The following is a 22,489-nucleotide window of genomic DNA, read 5'->3' on the forward strand; positions in this document are numbered from 1 at the left end:
CAGAGCCCATGGAAGCACCTTTCCTACTCCCGCTGTAGTGGTTGATAAGTGGGCATTGTTGACTTCAGCAGTGGAGAAAGAAATCTAAATCATCAGACTTGGTCTGGCCAAAGGGTTTCTGGGTAAGGTCCATAGAACACGTTTTCAAATACGTTTTTTAGGTTTTGTTGTATGATGCGCATGAGTTACTTGAATCATACAGACCATCTGGAACCTGTACTGCTGTTGGACTCAAAAAGCTGACTTCTGAAGAAATAGGAATAAGGCTTGATGAAACTGCCTGGAACATTTTGATCTTACCTATTTTTAAGCTGCAGAAGTTACATTTTACTAAAAGCTAAGAGACACCTGGATCTTTGGGGAGAAGAGCATCCTTTTTTTTTAGCTAAAAGCCTTTTTTACTAAATATTTAGAGTATAAGTGTATAAACAGTTTATACTGTTCAGCCACATTCCCACTATTTAGCTTCCATAAATGTGAAAGGGGAACACTATGAAGGGATTAAATGCTGTAAAGACAGGTAGGATAAGACGCTAAACCAAGATTTGGGGAAGCAGAAAAGCCCCCTGAAAAATAAACAGAAGTTAGCCATATCTTTGCAAAAATTTGGTAGCAATGCAGATGGTATCCAGGCAAATAGAAGAGCTTCTCCAAAGGCACAGAGTCCAGAAAATACAATTCTGCAGTTCACCTCTGCCTTGGTGGACTGGTCTTTGGTCTGAATAATAGCACATAGTAAGTTTTAAATTTCCAAAAAATTAATCTACTATCTAACAGGTACTTTTTAAAAATCTTCCCTTAATCTGCCACATAAACAAATGCTATAAATTCTCATTAGGGTGTAACCTCAAAATGTCTCCCTATTGTAATCATGAAGATGAAAAATAAACACTTCTCATACTAAAAGATTTTTTTTTTAAATGCTTTGAAAGTGGTTGAGTTTCCTTGACCATCTAATAGGTTCTGAATTCAGGGTGTTTATGTTCACGAGCTTAATGCTTAGTCATTAAGAGGTTATGTCAATTCCGTCCCAAACACCATTTAAAGCATCTGCAGCACATTCAAACTGCCACACGTTACAGCCGGTTCTAATCCTTAGGTAACCCCAGAGCAGGCCTCGAGAAAGTCAGCTCCCTATTCTCTGTAATAGTACTTGCTAGCAGTAACTAAGCACATTTCTCACCCTAGAAATCTTATTACATATGTATCTCAGTTAATTCTCACACTAACCCCAGGCAAGGATGGGAGGGGGGATCTCCCCCCATCCCCCTTCCCCCTGCTCCAGCTTGCCAGTAAGAAAGCTGAAGCCCAAAGACATTAAGTAATTTATTCAAGGTCACACAGCTGAACAGTGATGAAATCTAACATCCCTGCTCTTCCTTACTGTTCATTCTAGAAGAGTTCCAGTCATGTGTTCTCATCACATGTTTATAATGGTGTGAGTCTGTCTTCTGAATCGGCTAAAAAAAAACCAAGTCTTTGATAACTGAGTATCACTAGGTGTTCCATTTACTGGAATTAACTTATATAAGGAAAGAAAAAATATTGCAAGTCAAAAGGGACTAGACTTCAACGATCCTTGTGGTTCCTTATGGGCCTCAGTGAGTCCATGAAACATTCTGAAAGAAAATCATTCTGTTCCTTTTAAGAAATAAGGCTATATTAGAAAGAAGAGTTCACTAGTGAAATCTGCTGGGATCCAGGTTCAAAAAAGAAACGCATTCTTCTGGAACCTGGGGGTGGACAATAGAGAAGAAACATTGACCTTGGACGATCTTGACTGAAACTCCCTTCTCTAGGTTCTCACCATCCAGGCTAGCCTGTTCTCCCCACCTCGTCCTGGTCCACAGCCCCCTGCGAGGCTGCCCTGGGGGCATTTGGCTGAGGGGCTCCGTCACCTCATTCACCTCATTCACTGTTTTCTTTCCAAATCCCCTCTGTCCTAAAAGGATTCAGCTCACAAATCGCCTCTCCAATAAAGTGCTCCTTATGGCATCAGCCAGTGATGATTGCTCCCTCCTCTGAGCTCCTGCGGTACTTATGGTTTGTAAGGATGGTTAGGATCTTTACTTACTATATCATGTGTAAGGCACGTCCTGTGTCTTCTGTGAGACTATAAGGACTTTGAAGGCAGGATCCATGTATTTATTCATTCATATCCACAGTTTGTCACCTGACACAGTCATATCACAATTACTCAGTAAGTACTCCTTGATCTAACTGATCATGTATTTGCCTTAATTCCTTCCTCAGATCCTAATAAGCTTTTTTGAAGCTAAGACGGGGTCGCCTTTAAGTTTGATAATGCTTTACACTAGAGAGATCAGTGGATATCGAGCAACATTAGATCATGAATTTCCAGTGGGAGTTCAGCCTGCAACCATGCTTCTTAAAATAAGGATTTCCATTTTAGGTAAAACATTATTTCCTTTTTGCAACAATAGCAATGTACGTACACATTGCAAAAAAAATAAAAAGAATTATACCAAAGTTACAATAATAGTTCTCTTTGATGGCAGGATTGTGAGTAATTATTTTTGTTTGTTTTTCTATACTTTTATGTTAAATGTACTCTTAAATTTCCTACAATGAATAAGCATACTTAAGCAATTAGAATCAATTATGTGAAAAAGTTGAAAAATTTGAGTCAGCTGTTTAACATCAAAAACTTAAGAGGGATGCCTGGGTGGCTTAGTCAGTTGAGGATCCCATTCCTGATCTCTGCGCAGGACTTGATCTCACAGTCATGAGTTTGAGCCCTGTTGTTGGACTCCATGCTGGGCGTGGAGCCTAAAAAAAAAAAAAAGAAACAAACAAACAAACAAACTTAAACAGATCTCATTCCCCTCCAGATGTCATTGTCTTTTATTTAGAGAAGCTCAACTTCAGAGGGCTCTTTATTTTGTTCAACTACTAATGACACACAACAATTTTCTCTGGAGTACTTTACACATCCCTTTATTGTCCTTTCTCCTTGGTGACTAGTGCCCGGCATCTCTTGAATTCCTTCAAATTTTACTGTGCTAGAGAAAGGAAAGTCAAGTGAATCAAATGTGTCACTTTCAAATTGGACAATTTTGCAAATAGATTACTGATGTAGAGCTGAATATATCAAACACATCAAATGACACTTTTGTCCAAGGCTGCAGGCTTTCCAAGTTGATGAATGCAGCAACTAAAGTTGACACTAAAATGAGTGGGATAATTTTAAAAGCAAAACAAAGATTAAAATAAGAGAAGTGGGCATCCAGAAAATATCAAGAACAAATAAGTTTGCAGTGTTTGTTATTGTCATGGCAAGTTTGCTGTCATTCTTGTTGTGGGTACTATTTATCATTAACCATGATGAATAACATTATTTAACTTTTCTTGCAAAGTGCTCTTCTATCTGTTTTCCTAAGTGTAATTTATATTATCAGAGGAGCGAAGTCAGGGCTAATGTATGTCAGCACAGGCTGTGAAGTACTCATGTGCCCTGTAGTTGTAACTTAAATGTCCCACTTTACCAACCAAGTTACAAACTAAGGTCATATTTCTTTTCAAGTCTTCCCCCATAGTGACTCCAGGCTCTCAAATGCTGTAGTGAAAGGAAGACAGAACGTTCTGTAGGTTATCCCTCAATCCAAGAAATAGTAACCACTGGGATTCTTTAGACCATTCTTGCATGTTTTACAAATCAGTTCTAGCCATTGCTTTGGCCTTTTACTCACTCTGGCCTGGAAACCATTCAATACCAGAGCCTTCATGTCTCCTATGTCATCACAGAATGTACCACCTCATGCTGTGCACTGTGCACAGATCTGAGTATGACCACTGTTCTCTTTGCCTTACAGGCACAGCCAAGATCAGTCAGTGGTGTTAGCCAAAGATAGAGTAAAAGTTTGGCATATATAGAAGTGAGTGCTCAGAATGATCTATTCTTCCATTGCTGTTGTAGCTCCTAATGCTCACAAACCCTAAAGCCAACTTCAGAGTGCCTTGCCTGATATCAGGTGACTGCAGTGTAATGGTGAGATTGACCCATCTTGTACCCTTCTTTCTACCACCTTTAATGAGAATCTCTAGACCACTTTACCCCATAGTCATAGGTAATGACCTCTGAAGCAGATAGTGAAAATGGTCCTTTTCTACCCCAAATTCAAGGCCTTTTCTTCTTTTACCAGCATGACTGATGATAGAAATAGCCAGGGCCTTTAGGGGAATCATTCACACCCACTCACAAGTTGAAATCCAACCTCCATGGCTCAGATTGGACTATCACAATACAGACTGCACATTTCCCAAAAGTCTGGGTTGTTCATTCCTAATTAACTCTGTGACAGAGACAATGCTACATAGTCCCCAGGTTCTACTTCATTTTCCTCTTCCTGGGCAAGCAAGACGATAACATTTCCCAGACTCCCTTGTAGTTAGGCTAGGGACCATCCCTCTAGTCTGGCCAGTGGGCTCTCCATGTGGTCTTCTTGGTTGAGATAGTGAAAAGTGCTTGCACAACACTCCATCTCTCTTTTCCTCTGCCACAGTGGCTGTAGAAATTAAATTTTCCAGATATAAATGACTTGGATGCTTGAGTCACTTTCTGTAAGGGAGTCACCCCGAGAGAGCTAAAGTTACTTTGGAGTTACTTTGGATTTAGTAAAAATTTACTAAGTCCTCCTATTTCATAGTTCATGTGCTGCGCTCAAAAACACATGACATGAGAAGATAGACATGTTTTCGGCCCTCATGATCTTAAGAATTATTTCTTGCTGAAAAGGTTTGAAATTCATCTGATGAGCAACCATAGAGCTTAAAGGACTTTAAACAACCATGTACCATGATGCAATACTCTTCTTAGAATAATCTCTGTAAAAGACATGTGAGAAAAATATTTGAGGGGAAAGACTAAAGGCATTAATCCAGGGAAGAACAGTGATGGCCTAAATTAGTGTGGTGGCAGCAAAAATAAGTGGAGATTGGAAGTGCACTGGGCACAGAGAGAAATGGATGCATGTGAGAGGTATAAAGGGCATGCATGCGAAAATTTCAATTCCTATTTAATATTTTTTAAGAAGGCTGCTTTATAGAAATTCAAATTTATTTTTACAATGTACAAATAATGTTTGTACCAAAAAAGAGATAGCCTGAGGTCCATATTGGCACCCCAGCACTCTCAGCAACACGAGACCTCAAGTGAGGATTGCTGTTTATGTCCAGTATCATCTGTAAGACACTTCCTTCTTCATAGCTTAGAGAAATCTCAACCCCTGATACAAAAGAGCCTCAAAACTCAAAATGGTGACAAGAACTGCATGCAGGTCTATCAAGAATTGATAAAAGTTATCTTCTTATGTGCTTGGGTGGCTCAATCAGCTGAGCATCTGCCTTCAGTTCAGGTCATGATCCCCAGATCCTGCGATCAAGTCCTACGTCGAGCTCGCTGCTCAGTGGGGAGTCTGCTTCTTCCTTTCACTCTGCTCCTCCCCCTGCTTGTGCTCTCTCACTCTCTCTCTGTGTCAAATAAATAAATAAATAAATAAATAAATAAATAAATAAAATCTTTTTTAAAAATTACAAATTAAAAATAATTTTTAAATCCTATCTCCAATCCTTATGCTCTTCTCCCTTGGAAATGCACAACGTGTTTCATAGATTTCTCTGCCAGTAGGGATAGGGGAATGTCAGGGATAAATAGTTGCCCTCCGATGCCATTTCAACATTTCATTTTTATTTTTTTCAAAGATTTTATGTATTTATTCATGAGAGACACAGGAAGAGAGGCAGAGACACAGGCAGAGGGAGAAGCAGGCTCCATGCAAGAAGCCTGATGTGGGACTCTATCCTGGGAATCCGGGATCACGCCCTGAGCCAAAGGCAGATGCTCAACCACTGAGCCACCTGGGCATCCCCCAACATTTCATTTTTATATTGAAGTTTAAAAGTTGACACCAAGGATGCCTGGGTCCCAGGATCAAGTCCCACATTGGGCTCCCCACAGGGATCCTGCTTCTCCCTCTGCCTGTATCTCTGCCTCTCTCTGTATCTCTCATGAATAAATAAAATCTTTTAAAAATAATAAAAAATAAAAGTTGACACCATTAGGATTTGATAAACTGGAACCCATGTTGACTTTCTATAGGAGGTAAAAGAAGATTTGAGATAATAAATAATATAATCAGTATTGGTACCATTGGATGAGAAAGAGAAAGCCATTTAGAAATAGCATGGTGACCCTTGTTAAATAAACCATGAAAATGTCAAATGTTTCCTAGTACAGAAAAGCCAGGGGTTATGATTTTAAAGTGAAAAAGGTCAAAGTCATGCTAACAAGAAAAATAAGCTTCTCCTTCTAAAACTAAACAGTATGAACGTCAAAAACATCAATGCTAGACTTGGCAGGTTGGGCTGGATTATTAGGAATATTAGTGAGGAAGTTCTTGCTCCTGGGAAGACTAACTTGGAAGCCCAGTGACCTCAACTTATGGGGCAGGGGCCCATGTGACTGGCAATGAACAAAAGAGGAAGAGATGCCATGTCATCCACTCAAAGCCCGAGGCTCTCAAGGGTGTGAAATATAAAGGATGTTGAGTGGACAGGCCTGGACATTCTTCTCTTATGTGGAAGAGGAGTAAAAATTGCTCCAGGAAGGGGCTGGAGGCACCGAACTAGGAAATTCCAAAGAGAGGGGATGGAAGGAAATAGAGTTGGGGAAAAAGAGCATCCAGAGGCATAGGTCTTGCAGTCCTTCCATTAGGTAGGACAGGAGGACAGATTCTTGCCATCTCTCTTCCTCCCACATTCTGCTGGGTTTCTGAGACCTTTATGGCCCTTCCAGAAAGCACATTTTATACTTCCATCATGGTGTGAGTTATGTTGATCTGGAAAGCCCTGGCAGTGGCTCTGGAGGACACAGGGCTGGAGGGCACTCCAACTCAATCTAGATCTTTCACTTCATGGCTCGACCAAAAGCTGTGCCTGTCTTTCAGCTCAAAAAGGCAGGAGGTGCTGTCAATCCCATTTATGATAATCATTGACTGAGGGACCTCAAGCCATAGTTGAGGCCTCTCCTCAGAGTTACCCACAGAAGAGTATAAATTGTTTTCTTTTTCAATATAAAGGTAATTAGTAATGACCTTTAAAGTTATTTTTTAACTTCATGCAAAACTCAGTATCTCTCAAATAGTCGACAAGTGGCAAGAGAGAGCAACAGAAAAAATGAGAAAAAGAAATCCACAGGGATATCAGAGTGGATGTTTGGTGGAACTATCACTGACCCTTCTATAGAGAAATGTGGGCTCCTAAGAAAGCAGAGTACTCTCCAAGCCCAGCAAATCCTGAGGAAGAGCCATTCAGAAAAAAAAAAAAAAAAAAAGAGAGAGAGAGAGAGAGAGAAAGTAAAATTCACGCAAAGTCTTCACGCTGTTCCACTTGCATAGAAAATGGTACAAAGATGAAAACAGAGATGGCACACAGCAAAGCCTAGTAACCTACAGCCCTGCTAAATAGAAAACGCAGAGACTCACCACAGGGCAACTCCATAAAGCCACTCTGGATGCCATTTTGCTAATTGTGTTTGCTATGACACCAAGCACCGCTTAGCTGGGTTCCCAGAGTGTCTCCGTAATGTCAATCACTTGCCAGGAGCGAAAGTGATTTTTATTTGATATCCATACAAAGCAGAAGCAAATGAATTACCATAATGAGAAGCAACATAATGATGTGGAGATGTACAAACTGCCATTGTGTTTAATAACAACAAAGCTTTCCCTTTTGAATTAAATTTGCAGGAAGATTCTTATTGAAGCATCATTGTACTGAAACCAAGTTGTTAAAAAAAAAAATCCACTCCAAAGTATTTCAGGCCTATGATTACTGGAAAGGTTGTTAGGAGAATTTTTTTTCAATTTTTATTCTCAGTAAAATCGACTTAGTTGTAGCACTACACAGCTGCGATTTGTGAAGTAAATGGCAAAGCTAAATGTGCGGAAACCCAACATGTTCCCTGAGCAACAAAGGGATGGAAGGCAAATGTTACAGTATTATTGACAACACTGGTAATGCGTGCATAAGCATCTGCTTCATAAAGGGGAAAAACCTACATTATAAACAAAAGGAGTTTCCAAACAAGGCCTGCCAGCTCAAATTCTGGCTTTGATTTGAATTTTCACTTGTTAGAACAAATATTTCCTCTTTTTACCTTATCTCTCCAAAGGAAAAAAAAATCTCTAATTTACATTCTGGAAACCTTCCTGTAACTGATTCCTCCTTTTTTATTTCCTTTCTCAAGAATTATTTCCTACGTTTTTTTATATTTGCCCACTTCCCACCTCTTGATTTTCAGTAATGGATGAAAATACCACTGGATAACATAGCATTAATTGAAACTTGTCTTCATAATTGTTATGAAGGTATTGTCTTCCTCTTAGACTGGGTCTACCATGTGAATGCAATGTGTCCTTCCCCTCCCTTGCCCCAGCACATCTTTCCAGGGCTACCATTTCTATCCACTTATAGTAGAACATCTAGCTTTATTAGTGTATACACCCAGAGCCAAAACATGGGCTGCATTTGACTGTGCCAGACTTGAGCAAAATCTGAAGTGGAATAGTGTAGGACTGAAAATCAAGAGCCTCAGATCCTTCTCATTGTTAAATGTGATGGAGGAGGCAGGGCATCTTTGTGTCTGCCTCAGTTTTCCCAGCTGTAAAATAGGCATAATACTGCATCTGCTCCATTCACATCATAGGAGTGTCTTAAGAATCAAATCCTATTTCAGTATTTTGTAAGCTGTTATTACTGTGTTCATGAGAACCAATGGAAGTCTTTTAGTAAGCCTAAAACATACCTAGAGAATCATATAAAGATCTATATTTTGATTTTTGCCATTTTATCACCCAACAAATATTTATTGAGTTCCTATTTGATGCAAGGCACAATTCTTAGTGCTATGAAAATAAATAAATATATATATCATGATTCCTGCCCTGAAGGAAGTTATAAAGAAAGTGAGAGAAAGGGAATGTCATATAAAAAGACAGGTAGAAATAGAGTCCATACGTATAGTACCAAATGGGAGACAGTAAAACACAGTGATTGAAAGTACAGGCTTTAGGGGCACCTGGCTGGTTCAGTCAGTAAAGCATGTGACTCTTGATCTCCAGCCCCATGTTGGGTATAGAGATTACTTTAAAAGAATAAAATCTTTGAAAGTATAGGCTTTGGCATCATACCTTCTGGGTCTGAATCCTGGCTCTATCATTAACTAGCCATGTGAACTTGGGAAATTTACATAACCTGTCTGTGCTCTGTTTCCTCATCTAAAAGATGAGGATAATAATAGTGCCTATCTTAAAAGCTTATTGTGAGGAGTAAATATGTTAATATACCAATAATTCCCAGAACAGTGTCTGCCACATACATAGGACATACTTAATAGTCCTGAACATAAAGACATTTTATGGTACAATAATTGAGATGGGGAGAGAGCACTAAAGACTGTGATCATGAGTGGCTCAGGGGTCCTGATCTAGGAGTTGGAGGTTGGAAGTCTCAGTGGAGGAGGAGGGAAAGGGATGAGGGACTAGATAGGAGAAGCATTCCAAACAGGTCACACGGTCTGCATGAAGGTTCAGAGCCGGGTTTGCGTGAGGCACATTTGAGACAGAACAAAGAGAACCATCAGGGTTTCCAAATAGTAACACTGTCAGGAGAGGGTGCTGTTCTAGGTACTCAGGATGGGGTAAGAACTAATCTCTGCTTACATCTCCATGGCCAAAACCTGCAATGTGCCAAGGGGCCACATTTCAAAGTTGCCTGCAGACTTACCCTTTCTCTAGAGACTATTGTTTGAATTTACCTTTAAAGTTTATGTCTATATTTTGAAGGGAAAACAATGCACTTTGATGGAGTTTTTGGTCCTGCAAAGATAAACCTAAATATACTATTTCCGGAACTAGAGTTCTCCACAGTGAGATGCTAAACTGCTTTGCAAAATAATGTTGAGGCCATCCGATCAGGCTTGCATGAAATCCACAGGATTCTACCTGTAGACCCCTAGACATAGAAGGAGGGAAAAATGGACACAGGGAGAGAATGAGAAACTAGTTAAAAAGTGTGGACACTTCTGCCCCAGGAGAGGGCAGGAACGGAGACTCTCTACCTGGTTCTCAGTCCCTCTGCCTTAAGCGCTCTAAGCATCTCATCACGATAAATGGAATTGTGAAGTTAAACTCAACCTTAAACCCAGAACAGCTACTTCATATGGTGTTCTGCTGAGGGGATGGTAACCTCTTCCAGACTTGATGGGCCAGCCAGGCTCTGCTAGGCTTTCTGACAAAGGTGCTGCTATTGGCAATGTGGCTCTCTGCCAAGTGGTTTCCGAAGTTAATTTCTTATACAGGTTTTTGCCTTCACACTGACTGTAGAACCCGATCCCCAGGAAAGATCCAGCTCTACTATACAAAAGATTGTTTTATTCTGGGTTGAATTTATCCCAGCAGATTATGTTTATGGGAGGGAATATAGGCCTTCTTTAACCATCTCTTATGGGTACTCACATGCTGTGGCTTGAACTTCAGATAAGGAGGACATCTAAAGTCTGTCTTCGTGAAGGATGGTAATCAGACCCCAGAAAAAAGGTTGCAGACCAGGAGGTGAGGATAGAGACCCAAGGTGGATGCTGTGGGATGTGTTGGCCTCTGGACTCCAGAATAATTCATATCTAGATTTCAAAGTTAAACAGTTGGGGAATCTATATTATAATTTTTTCCATTATCCGTTACTGTTCAGTGTAGTATTTGTTTTTAATCATGAGCCACAGTCTAAGCTATGCCTTGAGCTAAGTGGCAAAGGGTTATAGAAAGGGAGATTGAGAATAGCCTTGAAAAGCCAAAGTGAAAAAGATGAGAATGGGATGCCTGAGTGGCTCAGTTAGTTAAGCGTCCAACTCTTAGTTTTGGCTCAGATCATGATCTCAGGATCATGATCTCATGGTTTGTGAGATTGAGCCCTAAGTCAGCCTCCACGCTCAGCAGGGAGTCTGCTTAAAGATTCTCTCCCTCTGCCCCTCCTCCCCTCACTCTCTCTTTCTCAAATAAATAAATCTTTTAAAAAAAGATTAGAGCATCCATGAGGAACAGAGCAGCTGATTGGGTCTGGCCCTGGTTGCTGTGCCTAATGGTTAAGAAACTTTCCATCAAAAAGATTTTACTTTAGTTAATACCTGTCCTCTGCAAATACGTGTTAAATGGAAGTCACAGTACATTATCCCTGAGCAGAGAAATGAGGGAATCCTCTCAGAAAAGGCAGGACTAGCCCTTGAGAAATGCCAGTAGGAAGCCTTTCAGGACCACCCAGCACACCCCAGTGTGTCCCCTCTGACTGTATGGGGCACTCTTTCTTGAAACCACCATTTTATTTCTGGGAAGAAAGAACCAAAATGAGAGACACTGAATGACAGGATTTGGTTGCTGACAGGATGACTGTAGAGAAAACCAGAGAACCTTCCCGCTTCCTATTTTGCTTCCTTATCCATCCTCCCTACTCCATCTCAGTGAAATCTGTCATTATTTCCCAGCTCAGATTTCACATGTCAACAAAAAAATTAGAACTGCTTTATAAACACTGGTCCTGCCATGCCAGGCAATTGGCAAGAAGTTACAAGAGTATGCAGTCTCTACTTGCTTTTTATTGCAGAACAGCACATTCCTGGAGACCATGTCATAAAGTGGATCATTGAAAAGCAAATTACATTTTCCCACAGGAACAGTGTTATAATTAGAGGCTGTATTCCTGACAAAGGACTTGGCTTCATGTAAATAGTAGACAGGAACAAAAATATTTCACAAAAGCAAAGATTCAGGAACTATAAATCCTTATAACAGTTTAAAATAATAAAATTTTCTCCAAGTATTAGAAACCAGGCAGGATCAGAGGGAGTACACGTTGATTATTCAGGGACTCCAATGTACCATAAAGTATACATTAAAATATAACTATAACTATTATGTCATAAATTTAGAACCTGAAACTAACTTTAATACAGTCATTACACACTTAATTAACAATGGGGAGGCTGTGAAGTACTGTGGTGAAAATGCGGCATTGTGCATGAGGGGCTCTCACCTGCAGGGCCCTCTAGAATGTGAGCTCTGCAAGGCAAGAGCCTGAACCTGCACGTGTGGGTAGGGAGAAGCTGCACAGAGCCTGGCTCAGAAGCGTTTTTACAATGAACGGTCCAGGTTTGGGTTATGGCTTGGAGTAAGTAAATCACCATCTCTGGGCTCTTGTCACTTCATCTATAAAACAAAGACACTGAACTTAGAGTCTCTCATGTCCCTAGGAACTCCACAACTCTAGGACTGCCATTTTGCTATCTTAGAATTCACAGGAGTTTCTGGGGGGATCCACTATTTGGTGAATATCAATATGAAACTACAATATCCATCCCCTTGAGTGGTCCCCACCCACATTCTGAGCTTGGTCATGTGAATGGCTTTGGTCACTGGGATTTTAGCAAGCAAGATACTAGCAGAGGCTTAATAAGTTTTTGCACATTGGGGCTTGTACCTTGGAATACTCTGTCTTAGAACCCAGGTACCATAATGTGACGATCTCAAGACCCATAGAGAGGCCACATGGAGAAGAACTACCATGTGGCTGAGCTCCCAGCCAACCACCAGCACCAAGTGCTAGTCATGAGAGTAAACATCTGAACGTTACAGCCCGACTGAGCCCCTAATGACAGCAGCTCCAGCTGATATCATATAGAGCAGAAAACCTCCCAACTGAACTCAGTCAACCCATAAAATCATGAAAGACAATAAAACAATTGTAATTTTAAAATACCAGATTTTGGAATGGAACTATACACTGATAGCTAAATGAATCTCCAGCACATGACTTAAATGGCTTTGGGCACTTGTAAAAATGCCCCATCCAAGGGAGAGTGAGTAATGTCTATTTTCCTCCATGTGAATTCTCCTATACTGGGAAACATTCAAAATATTCCAATTATAGACTGGAAATACAGTAGGGGTATTCAGTAGGTACTTGTTGTAGATCAAGATGTTTCTTCTTCCCGAAAAAAATATTTTTCCTCTTTACCTTCTCTCAAGAAAATAGAGTTGTTCAAATGCACAATCACATAAAGGTCACAAGGAAATGATATGAGCCGTTCAGTCATTCTACTTGACACTTTGTTGACAGCTCTCAGAGCATTCCCTCTCAATTGATCATCCGTAAAAACAATTATCAAGCAAAGCAGAGACTAAAATAAGACTATGTCAGGTTGTGCGGTAGAGCCGTAATCTGCCTTTTTATACCGAAGATGCTGTTGGCCTTCAGAGCTGGGGAGAAGTGGGCAGATTCGTAGGAGACAGAACGTTTTCTCCAAGTAAAGGGATGAGACCCCCCCAACCTTCCTCTAGGAGATTCACAGTTACTGATCAGGGGCGCCCCGGATAGGACAAGGAGACCACAGAAATAAGGACAGCATGTGGAGATAGCGAGAGACGGAGGCATGGTCCCATGCTCTGCATGAAGTAGACAAGTCAAAGGAAGAGTGATTCTGGACTTATATTGAGCTCTGGGGAAGCAGCTGTGTGGGCGAATTAAAAAAAAAAAAAAGTCCTTCGAGCCAGGCCACTTGTTCAACTTAAATATCTCTGACCAGTCATGAATAAAGGGTGGAAGATGGTTTTGCCCCAGACCTTAAAGCACCTGCATGGGAGTGGGACCATGCTGGTGCTTGACACACCAGCCACTTTCCTCAGACACTGCCATACCGTCCTCCCAGGACCAATGAAGCCTTTGGACTTGCCAGGTTTTGCTGTGTCACCAGGTGTGCAGCTTGGGGAGGCATTAACCCAAGCAGAAACAAGTTTCCCAGTGGCAGTGACAACATGCTCTCGCTCTTAGGAGCCATGCCTGAACTGTGGATCCAGCAGCAAGAGAGACCTTTAGGACACCTCAGCTCCTAACGATTATCCCAGGAGGATAGAACTTGGGAGGCCACACATTCAGATATGAGAGGTGGCTCAAGCCATGTCATTGGAATCCTAACAAGAGATACATACGGTTCTTTTTTTTTTTTTTTTTTTTTAAGATTTTATTTATTCATGAGAGACCCAGAGAGAGAGGCAGAGACACAGGCAGAGGGAGAAGCAGGCTCCCTTTGGGGACTTGATCCCAGGATCACCACCTGAGCCACCCAGGTGCCCCACGACATACCACACTTTTAAGCTGGTGAAGTAAGCTGTGTGCATGTGGAACCCTTCAAAACACCTCCCAGAGCATCCAGAATGGGCATAAGAAGCATATAATCTGTAACAAATGCTTCCATGCACCAAAAATCTATTCTAGATTTTTACATATGTTTTGCATTCAATTCTCACATGTAATTATGAGGTGGGTGTTTCACAGAGGGAGCTGGGGCACGGGAAGTAACATAACCTTCTCTGGGTTACAGGGCCAGTAAGTGGTGAAGCCAGAATTCAGCCCCAGACGTGCTGAATTATGGGCTGCGAGGCCACACTCACTGCCTTCCCACCACCTTGCTGCTCTGCCACGCAGACTCTTGGAGGGAGGTCGCTGGGGAGCCTCGCGAGGACCCCGGGGGTGGGAGAAGGCGATAGGTGGCAGCAGTGATCTGGGGACATGCTCTCTCTGTTTTGGTCCCTTGTAATTTAATTAGTATACTCAAGAATCCTACCAAGTGAAGGCAAACCTGTTTTTAAACCCCAACCCAACGTAAGACTGCAAACCACCTGCCAACACCCCACTAGAGCTTGTCCGGTTCCGCAAGGGAGGTGGCATGGGTGCTTCAGGAGCAGGGTCCCGCTGTGCGGGCGAAGCTCAGACCTCCAGCTCCAGTTCCTCAGGGCCTGGCTCGTGGGCCTGGAACTCCTGCAGCTCCCCGCGTGCCTCGGGCTCCGCACACCTCCCGTTATTATCAGTTAGTGGCCGTATTTGCGACCGATAAAGCCCTTCGCATCTGCAAATCCTTTTCTTTGGGTGTTTGTGCTTGGCTGGTCTTTACAGCCACAGCTCCGTTTGCACTGACATCACCTTCCCGGGATGATTCCTACGGGTTAAATGATTTGCTTATGGCAATTGCAGAGATACGTGTTAGAGAATGCAAGATGAGCAATAACGAGGAAAGAGAGGAAGGGCCCCACTGCCTATTTAGGGGAGTCGGGTAAAAGCTCAGAAAACCTGCAGCTTGATTTTATTTGTTGCTATTTACGATCCGACAAGTAATATTATTAATGATGCTATTTGACAATTTATAGCTCCTTTTCAGCTCCGGAGATCCCGAGGGGTTTTACAAACTCTATGTGTGTGGCTTCACTGTTTTTCATGTAGCCATTCCTCATCATCCTTTCTCAAGGAGCCTTTTAGTAACAGCAGAGGCAATGACCGTGGCAATCATCAGCAGAGAAAGCCAAAATCTAGGTATTAACAGTCCCCCCTCCCCCGCCCTGCCAGCTCTGCCCAGTGTTAGAAAGGGGCTGGTTTTGCCCCCCTCGATACATTGCATTTTCTCGGCAGCAGAGGGTGGTGGTGGCTCAGCATGCAAGGATGAGGGTTGAGTCCCTGCTGGTTTGCACCGCCAGGGACGATTAGAGCAAAATGAAACTGCAGACATCACCAGGCGAAAGGTGGCAAAGAATCCCAGCTAGAAATCTTAAGATTTGCTCCAGTTATGTTAGAATGAAATATAGATTTTAATGCCCTGACAACACTAAAACTGTAATGCCAACTCTAAGAATGTGAAACAAAAGAAATACAGGGTAAAGTCCTAAAGTCTGAGACTCAGGAAATGAGTGGAAGGATGAAATAGAAACCCCCGGACATGTGTGGTGTGAAAGCAGGAAAGTCTCAAGGCTAACAGCCGCATTAGTAACTCTGAGCAAGCATCAAATTCTTAAGTCCCCAAGCCCCCAGCCCCAGAAGCCCAAGTACCTTGCTGAGAACGTGCTGTCTTTGGGGCCTGTTTTCCACTTGTTATTAAGCCCAGCTCTCTGCAGACCCAGAATCCAATTCTTGAGAATCGTGATCATCTGCTTGAATTAAAAGGAGATTTTTACTTACCTGGAAATTTGAAAGGCTGTATTCAGTACTAGTTATTGCTAGCGGCCAGAGAAGTTCAATAAATAGGGGTTTCTTAATCCATTCTTCCCCCTTAAAAAACAATGATTTAGAATCTACATAGTTTGGTTGTACTGTACTTTATTCTTTAAGTTATCTTTTAATGATTTTAATTATTTAACAAATACATCTATGGCTCTTACCATATGCCAGACATGGTTTTAAGTACTGAACAGTATCACTCATTCAGTTGTCATAATAACCCTAAGGTACTTCTCCTTTACAGAAGAAGAAATTTACAGATGAGGAAATGGAGGCACAGAGAGGTTAAATAACTTGCCTGGGGTCACACAGCATATGAGTGGTAAAGCCAAGAATCAAACTTTGGGAGTCTTGCTCAAATCCATTTTTATCCCTATGCTCTGCTGCTTCCCTTATGTGGGCAAAATTGTGTGTGTGCAAATTCTGAAAGGCAGTTTTCAGTGAGCACCCAGGAAACTTTATCAAACCTAAGGACAATGAAAACTTATATTAAGAAAATGGATGTGCCTGGTTATATTTTTATAGATTGCTCCCATGAAAATCTTATTTTTTAAATCTGATGTTATTAACCTTAAATTCTAAGACCTTTTTCCCCTAAAAGAAGGAGCCATGCATTCATTAGTGGCACTTCGTTTTGTCTTCTCTAACTGCTTTGTAACTTCAAAGAAGAGACAGTTGGTGGAGATAGGAAGGATTTGACATACACAGGAAGATGGAGCAGAGTGATGAGTACGAGTACTTGAATCCTGGCCTTGCCACTTATTATTCATGTAATTTTGAATGAAGGACCTAATCTTTCTGTGCCTCTATTTTGTGATCTGTAAGATGGGAGTGATAATATTACTTGCCTCCTAGGTGGTTGTGAGAATTGAAATAATATATATAAAATACATGTGGTGCCTGGCACATAGTGAACACCCACAAAAAATTGGGAAATTGGGTAGTGGGATGTGATGAGAACTAAATAGAAGACCTGAAACTGATAGAGCCGGTTCCCCTTTGGTTGAGTTCTCTGGGGGATGGTAGGGGTGGAGCCTGCGTCCCTGAAGGCAGCTGGAAGGCCTGACCAGCTTGAGATGCCACCTAAGCCACCTGCAGGTCACTGTCCTGAGATCCCCACCTGCCACCTGCCCCCCCCCCCCCCCCCCCGAGGACTCACTTCTGCCGGGCCAACCCCACTCGCTTCCCTGTGCACCCTGCACACCCCACTCAGGACACACTTAGCCCTGGCCACCAGCGGTGGAGATGCTGCTCAGGCTGCCAGGCAGGCAGTTGGAGGCCCCACTGGGGCGGTCTGGACAAGGGGAAGGGAGTAGAGTCTGGATAGAAATCAGCCAGTGGAACCCAGGTATCTGGGAGGAGTGGCACCTACGCAGTCTTGTGGGCTCACTGTACTGTGTACAGTATATAGTACTATAGTATATAGTACAGTATAATACACTGTACTGTGTATTCTTCTGGGGAGGGGCCTGCAGATTCCAGCCTGAGACACACCCTGAAGATCGCTGTTTCTGTTATTAGCTGTTAATCCTTTTCTTTTGCTTATGATTACATACACAACGTTTGCTTGTGGGAGGGATGTTGTGAAATGATATAGTAATACGGTGAAAGCCTTTCTTTACCCCATTGCTTTATCACAGTCCCCAGGGGGGGAGAAAAAGCCCCAGTTAACAGTATGGAGACTTCCTTATCATTCCAGACTTTTATGTACTTCTGGGCATGTGCACACTCTCCCCCCCCCAACCCAGTGCTCTCCTTTTACAAAAAAAAGTGGGGGGCGGCAGGGGAGGCAGGAAGGACCATACTGTTTACAGTCTTCAAAACATGTCACATACACCTTTCCAAGATAGAGCACATAACTCATTTTTACCAGCTACATATTCTTTCATTGTATAGAGTTCCAAATTTTATTTAAACCATTGCCCCAGTGATAGTCATTTTGGTTTTTGGTGTTTGTCATTGATTGGTTTGGGTTTTTTTTTACCACGTCTCTCAGTGTGCCTATGAAAATCCTTATGCATGTGTACAGGTATTTCTGCAAGAAAGGTTCTTAGAAACCTAACTGCTGGGTCATAACATGTATGTATTTGTAAAATGTTAATATATGTTCCAAACTGAGGTAAAGCCTTTTCTAGATAAAATGCAAATTCTTGTACTGATTGCTATGATTGTTGTGATTAAAACAGTTTTTTTTTAAACTCATGATTTGGAGAACACAATATCAAGATACAACATTAAGCAAACCATTTCCATAATTAAAGCTTAGAAGATAAATCAAAGAAAGACAAGGGGTGCCTGAGTGGCTCAGTTGGTTAAGTGTCTGCCTTCAGCTCAGGTCCTGATCCCAGGGTCCTGGGATGGGATGGAGCCAAGTTGGGTTCCCCGCTCAGCAGGGATTCTGCTTCTCCCCCTCCCTCTGCCTCTTCCCCTGCTTGTGCTCTCTCACTCACTCTCTCTCAAATGAATAAATAAAAAATCGTTTAAAAAAGGCAAGATGAATCCGTTCTAAAATCCTTTGCTCACTAATGGTATGTACTGGAACCTCTTCGTTGCCTGATATTTCCCTGCAGTGGTTCCCACAGTTATTCTAAAAAGTCTGAGTGATCCCCAGACCAACTTGAGCCAGAATCTTCAGGGGGTGTAGCTTGAATTTTCAGATGTTTCCATATGATTCTGAAATATGGTGAGATTGAGAACCACCGGTACAATCCTTGCTATTATGCAATTTCTGAAATTTTAACAAAAAAGTAATTCAACCATCAGTGGCACTGCAATTATAAAAGAATATTAAATTGCAGTTGTAAATGTAGATTTTGTGGCTTTTAAATGGATAGACTTTATTAAAAAGATATACAACTTCAAATACTTTTTATTTTCTTGAATTATTCATCATGTAAAAGACAGTGGTTCACAACTAGGATAAGAGTATTTGTAACAGGCAGATGTATGATTCTACAGAAACCAAACAATAGAATAAGTTGGAATGTTGAAAGAAGAAAGAAGAACAGATGGAGCCAGGCAGGGTTAATGCATAGAGTGTGAATGAAATAGAAGTGTCCGAAGCTTAAAACCATGGAAAAAATGTTTTGGAAGGGCCAGAGCTCTCTGAGCTTCCATTTTAAAGAATAGACGGGTGCTGCCCAATAAGAGGCAGATAACAAGCCTTGGTAAATGATGATTATTATGACAACAGTGAATTCATATCAGAAGGGATGAACAAATAATAAGAGATATCAGCCCAGAAGGAGGTCAGGCCAGCAACCAGCGCCACTTCTTGTCAAAAGCCAGCAATGATTCATAACATCGTAAAAGGTGATTGCAGAACAGGGGCTTGTGAGACTGTCACAGGATTGAAACCCAGTCAGTCCCTCTTCCGCATGGAGTGTGAGTGATACATCCTTTTTATCCCTCTCTCCCTGGAATCTCTGTGCCACATGAAAATTCAGCTATTCTATACCAGCAAGGAAGATTATCTGCCAGCCTGTGAGCTTTAATTGCCTCTTTTCCTCATAGATAGTGAGCACTCCATATTGCAGGTCAGATAACTCTCTAGCCTGATACGCCATATCCATTGATGCCTAAGTGATTTGGTATTTTCAGTTTTCTGATTTGGTTATAAAAACCATCTTCCAGGGGCACCTGGGTGGCTCATCAGGTTAAATGTCTGCTTTTGGTTCAGGTCGTGATCTTGGGGTCCTGGGATCAAGCCCCACGTTTGGGCTCCCTGCTCAGCAAGGGGTCTCCTTCTCCCTCTCCCTCTGCTTTTCTTGCTTGTGCTCTCTCACTCTCTTTCTGTTTCAAATAAATAAAAATCTTTTTTTAAAAATGAAAAAAAAAAAAAAAAACCCTCTTCCAAGCCCTCCTAACATTGGTTTGAGACTTAGAAAATGGATCAGGTAAAAGCCCACAGATGGAGTCAAGCACGTTTTGAAGAGTAGAACAACACTTAGAACCCTGCAACTAGAAAACAGCAATCAGGACCAGGAACTGCTGGACAATCCCATGGGTTTCAGCATTCCTGCCTCTGGTCAGGGCCAAGCCTCAGAGCTTCCAAGAAGAAACAGATGAGCCCCAACAAACTAATCAAAGACTCTGCATTCAATCTAATCTGAAGAATTCACCCAAAACCAGATAAAGAACTGCATGTGATAGTAAATAAAGCAAAACAAAAAGAGAAACCTCCAAATATGACTTTCTAGTACCTTTAAGATAGTGATGGGAGGGGCACCTGGGTGGCTCAGTAGGTTAAGCATCTGACTCTTAGTTTTGGCTCAGGTCATGAGCTCAGGGTTGTGAGGTGAAGCCCGGGTGGGGCTGCGTGCTGGCCGTGGAGTCCGCTTGAGCTTCTCCCTTTCCCTCCCTCGGCCCTCCCACCCTGCACTTTCAAGTAAATAAATGAATCTTAAAAAAAAAAAAAAAAAAGACAGTGATGGGACGCCCTCATTAGGAGACAGAGTACTTGGGGACACCTGGGTGGCTCAGCGGTTGAGCATCTGCCTTTGGCTCAGAGCATGACCTCGGAGTCCCGGGATCGAGTCCCACATCAGGCTCCCTGCAGGGAGCCTGCTTCTCCCTCTGCCTGTGTCTGTCTCTGTGTGTCTCTCAGGAATAAATAAAATTTTAGAAAAAAAAAAAAAGGAGACAGCATATTCCCACTTAAGTCTGCATCAAATGTGTGTAGCGTAGCAGCCTTGCTCTCACGACACCCATTATAATCCTAATTGTGAAATCATATTTGTTTTTTCCTTTGAAAGTTGTTAAAAATCTCATGGGCCATTGGGCACATCTTAAAACAATATTCAGGTTCACTTCATTTTTTCAGTAAATATATATCACTTTAAAAGGATCACAGAAGCAGAATAAGAAGAGGACAAGAATGGGCTAATGCTTGAACAAAAGCTTGGGAATTCCTGAATTAGGAAAAGTAAGGTCCTGTTTCAGAAAGTACTAAGGTTAGGTTCCCTCCAAAGATGATTTATGTAGAAGGATACAGGGAGAAGGAAATACAGAGAGCAGAGCTGCACAGGGACCTGCTCTGGAAAGAAAGGTGGTGACTAGCAGAAGGCAGAAACGTGTTATGGAAGAAGTGGAGAGAGCTTTGAAGGTAAAAACAGCACTGACTCTGATACATAAGGCAGGAAGGAGCCCACAGCACACTCGCGGTTAGAATCCACTTTAGCATTTACTAAGGAATAGAGAAAAGAAAACTGGGCAGGGAAATGTCCCACAGTGTACATCCTAGACAACTTAGCTTTGCTATTTAAGTATTGATTTTTAGTTTTTATTCCAAGACACTTTGACGTCTTTGGGAAGGGGGGGGGGCGGGGGGGACGGTGGGGAGAGATTGCTACTGGGGAATTAAAGTAACAATCAGACAAAAAATGTTAAGCGCACACCAACAGTGATTGTGTCTGTCCCCTAACTGTTGCCCCTCGCTGCTTGAGCCACGAGGCCACTAGAGCGCCTACACTTCTTTGCTTGGAAAACAGTCCCACGAGAACAGCAGATCTTGATTCTTTTTTTTTTTTTAATTGTTGTTCCTCTTACTGGACTAACCAAAAGACTGGTTTTTATGTTTACAGACCTTTGGATCTGGACTTTCCAGTCCTCTTCTCTCAGTCTCCACACCCAGGAGCCTGGGCCACCTTTCAGGGAAGAGCCCACCTAGTAAGTGCACCCCTTTCTGACTCTCAGGCTAGATTCTCATTCAAATTTCGTAGGTGAATTTTGAAGATAATTAGCATATGAGTTGGTGGAAAGAATGGGAATGGAGAAGAAGACAAAGCACTTCTGAATCTCCCCCTTCCGGCAATAGCAGCTCTCGGACATTGACAAAGATCTGCTGTCTCTCTGGGTGCTGGGTGGGGAGGAAGAGAGCGGCTGCTAATCCCTGACCTGGAGGTAGGTCAACCAAGATGCAGAAGGGAAATGCCTGGGCAGAGGACTTAATCCCTCACCTTGTGTTTGTTGCCTTTTCTGGTTCCTTTTATTTCAGGACGGTGGGTCCCACACGTTGATCCCTAACTACAGGCGTCCCTAACATAGCCAGCCAGCTTTTCATGGGGAAAGACACAAGAGGGACTAACAACGATTTCAGCCTTTCCCTCTAAGTGAACATTCTTTTTTTCCCTCCCCTTCTGCATTATCGTGCTACGGTACTTTAAACTTCTCCCATCATTAAGCCTTCTGAGTGAAATATTGAACTGATTAATGTGGCATTTTCCACTAAACTGTTTCAGGAAATGTTGCACCTTACCAGTGGGATGCTTTTGAATAATGTAATCTCCTTAGTATAATTAAAACTAAGTTCTGAAGTTAGTACCTTTTCTCCCTGGAGACACTCATCAAAATGTCAAGTGTTCCTTCTAGTAGAACTGCA

General features: G+C 42.1%; 1 long non-coding RNA gene across 44 annotated transcripts in view; it reads left to right on the plus strand.

The window, feature by feature from the left end:
• The window catches only part of LOC112660539 (uncharacterized), a 270,043-nt gene that overhangs the window by 142,015 nt on the left and 105,539 nt on the right, over positions 1-22,489 (plus strand). For 4 of the 44 annotated variants that reach the window (XR_004813520.2, XR_004813527.2, XR_007406666.1 and 1 more), the window contains one exon: positions 21,831-22,011. The exons of 36 other annotated variants lie outside the window; for them this stretch is intronic. This is a non-coding gene — a long non-coding RNA (uncharacterized LOC112660539). Of the gene's footprint in view, positions 1-21,692; positions 21,778-21,830; positions 22,012-22,489 lie in introns of all 44 variants that reach the window. 4 more of the 44 variants (XR_007406668.1, XR_004813521.2, XR_004813528.2 and 1 more) reach the window with 1 other exon arrangement.

Source organism: Canis lupus, chromosome 2, assembly GCF_003254725.2.
Source record: "Canis lupus dingo isolate Sandy chromosome 2, ASM325472v2, whole genome shotgun sequence".
NCBI classification, from domain to species: Eukaryota; Metazoa; Chordata; class Mammalia; order Carnivora; family Canidae; genus Canis; species Canis lupus.